The sequence below is a fragment of the Physeter macrocephalus genome, chromosome 8, assembly GCF_002837175.3.
Source record: "Physeter macrocephalus isolate SW-GA chromosome 8, ASM283717v5, whole genome shotgun sequence".
In the NCBI taxonomy this organism is placed as follows: domain Eukaryota; kingdom Metazoa; phylum Chordata; class Mammalia; order Artiodactyla; family Physeteridae; genus Physeter; species Physeter macrocephalus.
Window position 1 is genome coordinate 8658757 of NC_041221.1, and position 12930 is coordinate 8671686.

A 12930-nucleotide genomic window follows, 5' to 3' on the forward strand; every position below is an offset into this window, starting at 1 on the left:
AAGAAAAAGAAATAAAAGGAATCCAAATCAGAAAAGAAGAAGTAAAACTGTCACTGTTTGCAGATGACATGATCCTATACATAGAGAATCCTAAGGATGCTACCAGAAAACTACTAGAGCTAATCAATGAATTTGGTAAAGTAGCAGGATACAAAATTAATGCACAGAAATCTGGCATTCTTATACACTAATGATGAAAAATCTGAGAGTGAAGTTAAGAAAACACTCCCATTTACCACTGCAACAAAAAGAATAAAATATCTAGGAATAAACCTACCTAAGGAGCCTAGCTCCTGTTGAGGCAACTTTATTCAGGTATCAGTCTGGAATCTGTATTAGTTTCCTAGGGCTGCTGTAACAAGTTACCACAAACCTAGGGAATTAAAACAACAGGAATTTACCCTTTCACAGTTCTGAAGGCCAGAGGTTCAAACTCAAAGGCTCCATCATGCTCCCTCTGAAGGCTTGGGAGGAGGGGAGCTCTGGCATTCCTTGGCTTTTGGCAGCATCGCTCAAGTCTCTGCTTCCGTCAACACATAGCATTCTTCCTTGTGTTTCCATGACTCCAAATCTCTTTCTTCTCATAGGTATACTCATTACTGGCCTTAGGGCCCATTCTAATCCAATATGACCTCATCTTAATTACATCTGTAAAGACTATATTTCCAAATAAGGTCCTATTTACTCATACTGGAGGTTAGGACTTGAACATATGTTTTGGGGGCCACAATTCAACTGAGTGCCACAGCACTCAGTTGAGACATATGAGGCACTTTGCTTCTTGACACCACAGAAGTCCTTTTCTCCCTTTGATGCTCACTTCTCTTCTTTGGTCACTGGTGACTGCTCAGTTGGATGGCTGACGGCAAGGCTGCCATACTCCTTGCCCGTCTTCACCACTTACTTTACCCTCCTGTGTCTTTTTTCTTTTTTTCGTTATTTTCCCATCAATTCTCCCTGTCTGCTTGATTTTGCCACTGGCAGCTGATCAAGATCCACTTTCCTTTCTTGTTAAGACTCTCATGACATTTACCGAGTATAATATTTGAGTTCTTGCATCTTCCTGGCGGTATTCATTTGCTGTCAGTTGCCTTTTGAACTGCAAAAGATGTTTTCTTCTAAGTGCTTAATGCCAGGAGTCCTTGGGGGAATCTGATGCTTCCAGAAGAGTGGACCTTAGATGGCAAAGCTCTGCTATGTTAACAGCTCTGGGAGGTTGCAGTTGGGATTGTTTAATTTTCAGATGTCATCATTTTGGTTTTTAATTTATTTATGAACAATAGCCTTTGGGGAACCCTGAAAGTAAAAGATAGTAAGAACTTAGAGGCATCATGTAGAAAGCAGGGAGTGGAGTGTCCAATTGAGGAATGAAAATGCTGGGCAAGAAATTTTTTTTAATTAGGCCATGCAGTAGATCCTGTGAGAAGAGGCGTGGGCCATGGGATGTCTCCCTCCCTCAGTCAGTGCTGAAGAGGCTGAAACCCCTGTCTTGGTCTAACTCTGATGATGCTGAAAAGATGCTCAAGCAGAAATACGAAATGATCATCAACACCAGAGGCAAAAATCAGCACTGCAACCATGTTCTGTTGCAATTACCAAGAGCTGTAGTTGAATGTATGAAAGCTGTTTAAGTATATGGAGCAGACTTTTAAAAATATGCACAAGTCATGCAACGAAGAGCTGCAGAATGGCTGTTCATTGGTCTCAACTGTGTGCCAACTGTGTGCAGAAGCAGGTGGTTGGAGGTGAAAGATATGGATTGATTTTCCTTCATCTTCTCACCGTGTCATTTTGTCCCCTGTCACTCAGAGGTTCACGCACGTGGTCCTCTGAGGTATGGTTCCCTAAGTCCTGTTTCTGTCCCTTTAAAATATTGACAGGAGAGTTCTCGGTGGGAACCCTGCTGTTATCTATCTTGTCTAAGACTGTGACTCTCTGTCTCTCCCCCGAAATTCTTATCCCCCTTCCATGCTTTATTTCCCTTCTTAGAGAATCACTTCCAAATACACTATGTATTTACTCATTAATCTCATTCACCATATGTCTCCCCTCCTTAGAACGGCAGCTCCATGAGGGCAGGGGGTCTTGTCTGTTTTGTTCACTGCTGTGTCTGCTGTACCTGACCCAGCCCTGGACGACTCCCACTTTACCAGCCCCCAAATACACATGCTTGTTATTACTTTGGTTGTGATTTTACTAGAAGGAACAAATTGATGTTGCAGGCATAAAGTATTTGTAAAATGGGATAACAGTAGAATTTAGCTCATGAGGTTGTTGTGAATTAGTACCTGTAAAAGCCTAGAACAGTGCCTGACACAGAATAAGAGCTTGGCAATGTCCCTCCCTCTCATGGTGCCCCTCTGGCTGTGCTTGCTTGGAGCCCAGGTGTCCTGCTGCTAAAAGGAATTCATATGTTTTGTCTTCCATCAAGTCTCAGAATAAAGGAGCATAGCATATAACACTTTGTCAGTGTTCATTTTTGCCATCCGTTTATTTTTCTTTGGTGCTTGGTCATTACTTCTCTGTTGGGGAAACTATCAATGGAAGGGAAAAAAAAAAAACAAGGGAAAAGAAATGATAGTGCTTATTTCAACAACTCGCCTTTTCATAGATACATGTATAAATATAGTTCTGTTTTCTTTAAAATTATTAAAATTTATTGACTCCATATGCTTAATTAAGTTAAATATATCAATGTTTCGTGGTCTTCCATAATTACATCATGACCTCAGGCACTCAGTCAATCCACTCAATGATTTAATTGCTGTCTGGCCATCCAGGCAAATCCATGCCCTTTGCGGGCAACTACTTCTTCCTCTTGGGTTATAATCTGGAGGGTCTGTGTTACAGACTGAGTGTTTGTGTTTCCCCCAAACTCATAAATTGAAGCCCTAATCTCTAATGTGATGGTATTTGGAGATGGGGCTTTTGGGAGGTGATTAGTGTTAGATGAGATTAGAAGGGGGACCTCATGTTGAGCTTAGTGCCCTTATAAGAAGAGACACCAGAGAGCTCTGTCTATGTCCTCAAGTGAGGACATAGCAAGAAGGTGGCTATCTGCAAGTCAGGAAGAGGGTCCATACCAGAACCCCAACCTTCTGACACCTTGATCTCAGACTTCCACCCTCCAGAACTGTGAGAAGATAAATTTCTGTTGTTTAAGCCTCCCTGTCTATGGTGTCTTGTTATGGCAGCCCAAGCTAAGATAGACTGTAATACAGTGTTCTGCTCTCCTCTACATAAGGAGCAGGTGTGACCCAACCTGAGATAATTGCACTCATCATCCCTAGAAGTGGATCTTGAGCAGAGGGAAGAAAATACAAATGGGTGGAGTTCATTCACTTGTGTCCCCCTGACCAAACCCCTCTTGCTGTGGGTCTCTTGAAGTTGCCCATACTTTTGCCTGAGTGTCCAGTCTCCTGCACTGATACTGTGTGCTCTTGACATTCTTCCAATAAATCCTCCTATTTAATTTAGACAGAATTAGTGTCTGTTGCTTATGACCCAAGAATCCCAATTAATATATCTACCAGCTCTGCCAGTTAATGTGTAAGGCCTACATACCTTATAAGTTCTCCTTTTATAAGATATTATAGCTATATTTTTATGCTTACATTGGGTAATAGACTTCTGAAATGAAGTTGATAATTAGATGACTTTTGACATATTATATTTGAGTCATTGGTTTTATTTGGATGGAGTAACCCAAAGATAATACTAGCTAAAATTTTTATTCTTCATACAGTAATATTTGAATAAATCATCAGAATCATTTCTCCCTGTGTTGAATTTCTCATTATATTTGTGAGAGGGGCCTGGGGAATGGTAGGATGGACAAATGGTATGCAAATAAGCTTATGCATAGGTTAGCATTAACAGGCATTTGATGTTTTCAGCTTTGCTATAGATTACACAACTATTACTGACTTGCATAAATGAGTAGGAAACTACAAATTACTTTACGGTAAGGAAATTCTGAAAGACTTAGGCTATTGACTTTTACTGACACTATGTAATTGGAAAAAGTGAGGTGATTTAAGATGAAAATTGATTTACATAAATGTTCATCATGGTCTTTTATTTCCATGGAGAAGGGCTATTGATGTATTACTCACGTTTTAATGTCCACAAGCCCTAGTGAACATTAAACTTTCACATGATACAAAAAAGCATTGTGACACACTGGATTGGATTTCAAGCCAGAGTGGTTGATGTTTCAGTCCCAATGATCGGCTGAGCTAAGACTTGTGGAGGTGTTTGGAGCAAAGTGGATATTTATTCAATTACTTAACTCAACAAATAATTATTGTTCCCACCCTGTTCCTGCTGCTGTGGTGTTTGCTGGGCATACAGTGTGCACCACGGCCCTTTGCAAGCAAAGAGGATATAGTCTAAAAGAAGACATAAATGTATACAAATAAGAGCAATAAATCAGAAGCATCAGGACAGAGTTACCTACCAGAGCAATGAGGCCCAAGGGAGAGGCTGCTCAGCTTTTCAAGTAGAAGGTGGGAAAGTGTCCAGGAAGGAAGTGTTGTGTGTGTGTGTGTCTGTGTGTGTGTGTCTGTGTGTGTGTAATAATTCTGGTAGAGCCCACAGTGTAAGAAGAGTTTATGAGATGAGATATAGGCAGGGCAGGTTGATAAATGCAATAAGCTCAGTATGACCTAAATATTGGTGTGAGGAGAAATGCAAAGAGAATCAAGGCTGCAAAGGAAGGTCAGGTCAGACCTTGGCAGGGTCTGTGGGCCAGGATAGGCACTTGGAATTGATCTGTCATGTACACAGGAAGCATTAACATAATTCAGTGGTAGATTGAAATGATTGGATTTATGTTTTAGAAAGACCTCTTTAGTAGGTGAGCGGAGCCTGGATAAAAGAAAGGAAAAACTAGAATTCTAAAGACCCGCTAAAGGTGGCTCTGGGGATTGTTGGGGAAATGGTACTAACTGGAGGGAAGGCAGTGAGGATGAGAGAGGAGGAGAGGGATGGGAAGGATGTTAATGAGAAAAGTGTGACCGGACTTGACCCCTGATTTGCATTGAGTTGGAAATTGTTGCACAAGAAAAGGAAGAGGCAAGACTGACTGTCAGGGATGGGTCTCAGGTAGACAGTGAGAATTCATAATGTAGAGGACAAAAAGCAAGACTGTGGATGGAAAGCAGGATAATAACTCAATGTTAGGTGCATTGAATTTGAGACGCTTGCAGGACATTTACACAAATGCCCAGGAAGCAACTGAACATTGAAGTCAGGCAGGGCCTCTGGCCTAGACATGCAGTTCTGGAAGTTGCCAGCATATAGGTAGAGTTAAAAGTATAAAGTAAATGTGATGGTCTAGGGAGACAGGGTGGAATGAAGAGAGGCTGCCATTTCTTTGTGGGTGGGCAAGAGGAGACCAGCTCACAAAGGAGTTGGGGAGGAAGTGGTCGAGGGGCACACTGGGAGAAAGTGCATCCAGAGACCAAGGGGAGAGGGGATTCAGGAAGCAGTCAGAAGCCAAAAATGCCCCAGAGAGGGTCAAGAGGATTTCAATTGTATTATATGTTGCTTTGGAAAAAGGATAAGTGAGTTATTTTGAGAGAGTTAGGGTAAGATGCTAATCTTAAATCAGTTATTGTAAAGGGAACTGAAGTTCTGGGTCCCATCTCTGAGTGGCCAAACATGCCTTCTCAACTTATGCTGCCAGGATATAATTGAGCACCTGATTGACATGTGTTCTTTCTCCCTCTAGCAAACGATTTCTCAACCTCAGCACTGTTGACATTTTAGACCTGGTAAGTCTTTTTTGTGGAGGGTGTCCTATGCATTGCAGCAGGCTTAGCAGCGTCCCTGGCCTTTACCCACCAGAAGCCAGTTCCACCCTCCCTGTCTCCAAATTGTGACAACTGACAATTTCTCCAGGCAATGCTCAATGTCTCCTGGGGAGTAAAATGGCTCCAGTGGAGAACCGTTTCTCTAGATCTGTAGCAAGACAGATCAAGCTGCACCTTCTGAAATGTTCGCCAGGATAGGAGCACAGACATAGAAAGCGATTTTAGATGAAAACTCTCAGCCGTGGAGATGTCTCAGAAAAGATGTGTGTGGTGATGGGAGCTAAATAACCAAGCAATATAGACTTTAACTGTCTGAGTAAAACAGATATTTTCTTATTTTTTTTCTGAAGCAATGAACAAATTGTCTCTAGAAGGACAAGACAGAACTGTAAAAGCCAATAATAAAGAAGACTTCACACAGTTACATCCACATGCCCTTGAATACTAAGCATGGGGACTCAAGAGCTCATGGCAATAACTGTTTGTTTGGGTCCATTGGTGAGCAGGACCGTCTATCGCTTTGGTAATACTCCTCCTAGATCTTCATTAGTTCAGAGTCATGTCAGAGTCATGTTATCTGTTCTCTACCTCACTTCTGCTTACCTCAAAGCAAAGAATTCTGGTGCTCTTAGTTATTGAGGGAGATGAAATATTTTTTTCCTGTTCATTTGGTTTGGTTTTCTGCTTTCCAGGATCTGGGCAGTATTCTTGGTTATTAGCAGATTTATTTTCCCTTGCTTTCACTCATAAAACAACGGAATGCATAAACCCCCTAGTGAGGGTTTTCCTCACCTGCTGAGTATGCAGTTGTGACTCACTCTGGTTTCTTTCGGAGAATAGCCCTAATTCATTGGTTCCTTCATTCAGCCAGTCGACAAACAATCATCGCTTGCCTGCTGGGTGTGAGACACTGCACCACTCACCACAGAGACTGGATGGTGCCGTAGATAGAATAGGGCCCCTTCATTTTGCTCAACTTGGGGAGTGAGACAATAAACACATAATATTAATATATAACTGGAAAGATGAAATAAATACAAATTGTGATTGTGGTTATGTTAGGAAATAAACAGAGTAATGTGACCCTAGTTGGGATGGAGTGAGATCAGGGATCTGATTTAGGTTAAGGTGGTCGGGGAAGGCAGATCTGAGGAGACGATGTTTGGTCTGCTGCCTATAGGATGAGATGCAGCCTAGCGTTTCAGGAGCTGGAAAAAGGTAAAGAATCCTTTGAGAACAGGAAGGACCACAGTCTGGTGAGCAAGGGGCTGAGTGGTGGAAAAGAACGCTGGAGAGGGAGGCGGGGTCAGATCACAAAGACCTTTTTGCATTTGAATTTTGGTCTCAACAATAAAGGGAAGACAGTGAAGGGTTAAGCTGGAGATAGGAGAAGATTTTGTGTCTAAGGTTTTAGAATACTATTTTGCCTGCTGTGTAGGAACCGCATTGGAAAAGTAAGAGTGAAAAAGCAGAAAGAATAGGAGGAGGCCATTGGATCTGCCCAGTAACAGAGGATGGTGGAAGGATGCGGGTGGTGGCAGTGGAGAGAGAAGTGTGAACTGATCTGAGATGTGTTGGGTGCAGAACAGATGGGCTGTGGTAAGCAGGACAATGGCCTCCTGAAGATGTCTATGCCTAATTGCCAGAACCTGTGAATATGTTACTTTCCTTGGAAAAAGGGACTTTGCAGATGTGTTTAAGAGTACAGACATTGAGATGGGGAGATCCTGGGTTACCTGAGTGGGTCCATTCTAATGGAACCTTAAAAGTAGAGAATCTTTTGCAGCTGAATTAGAGAGATGCAATGGAAGAAGAGATTTGAAACATGAGAGGGACTTTACCCACAATTGTTGGCTTTGAAGAAGGAGGAAGGGGGCTGTGAGCTAAGATGTGTAGGTGGCTTCTAGAAACTGGGAAAGACTCTTAGCTGGTAGCCAACAAGGAAAAGGGCTCTCAGTCCAACAACTGCGAGGAAGACAATTTTGCTGACAACCTGAATTAGCAAGGAAATGGACTCTCTCCTAGAGCCTCCAAAAAGGACATGGCCCTGCTGACACCTTGATTTTGGCCTAGGGAGACTCATGTCAGACTTGTGGCCTTCAAAACTGTAAGATGATAAATGAGTATTGTTTAAGCCACGAGTTTGTGGTAATTTGTTAGAGAAGCAACCGGAAAGTAACACATAGAGCTTGGTGGCTGATTGGATATGGAGGGTACGAGGAATGAAGAGTGGCCACCTAAGTTTCCAGTTTGATCAATCAGTGGGCAATGATGTCATATAATGAGGTGCAGAAAACTCAGGGAGAAACAGATTATGGAGGGTGGAAAGCAGGCTGCTGTTTTGGTCATTGATGTTTTAGAAGTTTGAAATGTCTATAAGATATTTAAACGGAGGTACTAAACAGGAAATTGATTATATAAGCCTTGGGTTCAGAGGAGAAGTCTGAACTAGTGATAAAATTTTGGACTAGAAAGAACGGGTGAGATTTACAAATGTGAACTTAACCGATCAGACCTAAGAAGGGAGGGTAGATGGAGAAGCAGGGCTAAAGTCCTATTCATAGACACCGCAGTATATGGTTCTTGTGTAGGGCAGGAGCCGGAGCAGCAAAAGTGATGGAGAAGGAGCCCAGAGTGGTGGGGAAAAGAGCAGGAGAGCACAGCATCAGAAATCGAGAGAGAGGGGTGTATGGAAAAGGAGGAAGGAACTGTGTCTAAGGCTGCAAAGAGGTCTGGTGGGGCTATGACACAGAAGTGCCACTGAATTTGGCAGTGGAGGTGGGTCACGGTCCTTGACATGAGAGTAGAGTGGTAAGAATGGGGGACAGATAGGACCAGGATGAAGAGATGGCAGGGGGCTAGGTGATTAAATTCAGACAGTCAGTCTTATAACTTGTTTCACAGGAAACAGGAGAAAAACATGCAGAGGTTTTAGCTAGAGTTGAGTAAGAGGTAAAGAGGTGCCTTTGAAAGATGGATCAGGTTTGTGTACTGACATGAATTGTGTGGTGGGGAGGGATAAAAGTATCTGAGCAGGAGAGAGAGAGAGAGAAGAGAGAGAAAAATAAGTGAGGAGTAGGATACCTGAGAAGGGAATAGGAGATGGCACCCAGAGCACAAGCAAAGGAATTTACCAGTTTTGTTCACTGTCGTAGGAAAGCAGGGAAGATGGATGGAGATGATGGTAGGTCTATAGATTTGTTGGTGGGAAGAAGATGTAAAATAAATCTCCAGGCATCATACTGAGCCTGGCCTTTCTACATTAGCATTGCCTTAATAACAACTTGGGAGTCATAATCCAAAATTTCAGATATAAGGAAGGAGGACACTGAGTCACTTTGATCCCAATGACATTTTTATGACTGTACCAAATATGTTTCTGACATCTGTAAGAAGAACGTCTAGAATGTGGAGCAAAATAATGCCTTTGGGAAAGAACATTAATGGACAAAAATAACTACTAAACCTGCCTCTCTTACTTCCCCAGACCTCGTGTTTCTTTTAGTCATTTTATTATCAAGCATCTCAGAGGCTGACCAGAAAGCCTGTGTCAAGGGACTGGGCTCTGTAAGGTGTCATCTGGCAGTGGTAATAGGATCTTTTTGAGTCAAACCACGTGTCTTCCCAGGTGAACTTGAAACCAGAGATACTCATCACTGAGCTGACCTCATAGTGTCATGATGGCTCAGATCTTGGAGGCATTTTTTTCTGAACTATCTGTACTACTAGTCCATGCATGGTTTTTAGGGGTCCACAAGGGGAAAGAAAATACTAGAATTTTTATGGCAGTAACTTTTATCTCATTCTCCTTAAAATTCTTGTATATTAGAGTATATACAGAATTATTAACACAGTAATATATGCATGCAATTCACGGCTCAATAACACTCCATAGAATAGTAAGTGTGCTCAAAACCTGTATCCCAAGAGAGGAAAGTGGTCAAAGTCGTTTGTGGACCACTACTCTAAATACCTAAGCCAAATGACTAAGGTACTTTCGCACTCATCATCTCCTTCTCCTTTCTCCTTTTATCTTCTTCTCCTTCTCCTCCCCCTCCCCTTCCCCTCCCCTCCTTCTTCTTCTCCTCCTTCTTCTTCTTTTCAAGAGGGTCCTGATTCCCACTGCAGGATGTGATTGGCTGCTTTGAATAGTTTTTCAGCCTGGCAGGGACTGAAACCCTCTATGCAGGGATAAGCAAGACCTGGACCTGAGTCCCTTTATCAGGAGGGTTGCTTGGCTAGGAGACCTTGTCTGCAAGAGTGTAGTGGGGAGGGGGACCAGGACAGATGACTCAGGGCCTCCCAGGTTGACCAGATGTCAAAAAGGCGGCACACACTATGGAGCCTTCATTTTGGTTCTTACACCACAATGAAGGCAGCAGAACAGTGTGGCTGCAGTGGGGATTGTAATCGCAGAGTCCTGCCTACCCAGTGCCTTCTCCCTCAGGGGAGTGGGCCCCACCCCCCAACCACAGAGCCCCAGGGCTTGCTCTGAGCACTGTGGGGAAGCTCTGTGCTAGAAGACCCTTCCTCAGCCGTGGACTTCCTGCCCCTGAACACCCATCTCTCTGTGTGGACTCCATTCTGCCCCATGCACTGAATCCCAATTTCTCTGCCTGGCTTTCCAGCACTGCCTACAACTTGTGAGTCCCTGACTTCTGCATCCCCAGCACACGTTACCATCCCATTTCCTGTTTCCCAAATCCTCACTGCCCCACCACTGATCTGGACACACACTGACCTACCCACACATCTAGTCTTGGTTCTCAGCACGGGGCTGGCCATCTTCTCTGCAGCCCAGTGTCTTTTTCTTTCCACACTCAGAAATTATGGCTAATTTTAAGTTGAAATGTGACTATTGAACAACCTTACACACACCCACACCCACACCTCTGCACATGGTGGTCGTGGGACAGTAAAGCAGTGGATTCTCATCTTTGTCATCTTTATTGATGGCTACCTTCTCACAGTCTCGCCTGATGGGTTTGGATCACAGAGAACCTTCCAGAGGATGGAGGACACCCTGGCAGCTTCTGAGCTGATCCATGAAAGACCGGCTCCCAGAGGAAGGAGGAGAGGATGGAGGGAAGCTCTGCTAGAGAGGGAGAAGGAGAACCCACCTCTCCCCTCCTGGAGGGTGATGGGAAAGAAGATGGACTTAGAGGGAGAGGATGCTCCCCTTCCAGGCTGAAGTCTCCGGAAGGAGTGAATGATGGAGGGAGAGAACTGGAAGGATGTTTGGATGGCCTCTCAAGGGATGTCCCCAGTCAGCATCTGATGGCTGAACAGGGAGCTTGTAGCTCTGCTCCTGGTACCTTGATTTGTGCAGGGAGTGAGAGCAGAGGCTGGGGACCAGGTGATGTGGCTGCAAAAGGCTCAGACTTGGCAAACAGCACAAATGACAAGGGCCACCGACTTGATCAGTCGGTCCCGGTACAGGTGCCAAGGAGAAGGCGGGACCAGTGCACTTTGTGGCTCCATTCCAGGCACTGGATCAGACCAGCCCACCAAGAGGTGGTGGTAGCACAGGATGCAAATCTGAAAAACTGAGTCTTTACCTAAAGGACAGGGAGCCATCTCGCCCATTTAAAATGGAAAACACTGGGCACTTGATTGGCAAGTTTAAAGCTTGTCTCATTGTGCCTTTCCCCAGCTCATAAGGAAGATTATAACAATTATGAAAAAGGAAGAATGTTTGCAGGTCTACATAGCGTTTCAGCTGCAGTGATGACCCTGTGATATTATTACTGTGTGTCATGTTATATGATCTGCAGTGCACCGTTCTGTACTGATTGATTGGCCCAGAAGTGGCTTCTCTACAGCAGCTTCCCAGAGCTAGGTGAGTCGGTATGCACGGTGTATGGCTGTGTGCCTTAGGGAGACACTGCCTGTTTCCAGGGTCTTGTGCTCTCAGGTCTTCGGCAAGGCCATTTGTGAAATGAAGTTATCAGTATCCCACCCACCTCCACCCAAGGGGCTGCATCCAATGATTTCTTAATGGTAACAACTAGTAGCCACTGTGTGTTTCCTCTGTGCCAGGCACTGTTCTGCATTCATGCTCAGAACAACACTTTGGTGGGTGTTCTCTTACTGAATTTACCTGAAAGATAAGGAAATGGAGGCCTAGGTATTTATGATTGCTCACAGCTAATAAGTGGTAGACTCAGAATTTGGTTTCATCTAGACTTTCTCCAAACCCTGCATTTAAAAAAAAATAAGCTCTGGCCAGTTTTTATTAAAGAAAATTTTTGCATGATTTACTTTTCACCAGTCTGTTCTGGCATGCTTCTAATGATATCAGAATCGCCTAGAAAATAAGACACAATAATATTACAGTTCATTTAATGGCAACTGGTAATCATCAAATTAGCAATGGTTATCTTCAAAAGTCATTATACTGGCTGCGCTGTCATTTCTCGAGGTTGACCAGATACCTAGAGTCACAGACCTTTTCCACATAAGATGCATCATGTAAATCAGACTTGGTTTATCACCAGCATTTAAAAAGCCACACTAGGGAAAGAACTAGGTCTGGGGCACATGCATGGTCTTAATATAGTGAATGTTTAGCCTGCCCTGGTTATTACAAAATCAGAAGAGCGAGAATATTCACAGCAAAGCTTGCATTTTTTTAATGCCTCATGCATACCAGGCAGCTTGCAACTGCACACACAATGATCCTGGATTTACAAAGCCCTGGAAGTTAGGACAGCTACACTAGTGTGATGATTTAAGAAACTGCTGATCTCTAGGAAGAACTTATTCAGCCCACTTGAATTATTGATATCATGGCCTCACTTTCCATTTCATTTTGCAAGTGTGCACATACCCTCAGGTAATTTCTACCAGCTACAGTACCCTGTTGCATATTGAAAGGTTATAAACAATAGCACTTTTTGCTTTGCTTTTGTTTTAATGACCAAATGAAGGAGGTAAGTAAGTGAGGGTACTGGCTTCACTTACCTGCATTAGGAGTGCTTTTATTTTTTCGGTACACGGGCCTCTCACCGCTGTGGCCTCTCCCGTTGCGGAGCACAGGCTCCGGACGTGCAGGCTCAGCAGCCATGGCTCACGGGCCCAGCCGCTCCGTGGCACGTGGGATCTTCCCGGACCG

At 43.7% G+C, this 12930-nt stretch overlaps 1 non-coding gene across 1 annotated transcript; it reads right to left on the minus strand.

Moving 5' to 3' along the window:
- Window positions 1-12301: 12301 nt before the first annotated feature.
- LOC112064032 (small nucleolar RNA SNORA72) lies at window positions 12302-12431 on the minus strand. The gene has a single exon (XR_002891325.1). It is a non-coding gene; the product is annotated as a small nucleolar RNA SNORA72 (small nucleolar RNA).
- Between the last annotated feature and the right edge of the window lie 499 nt (window positions 12432-12930).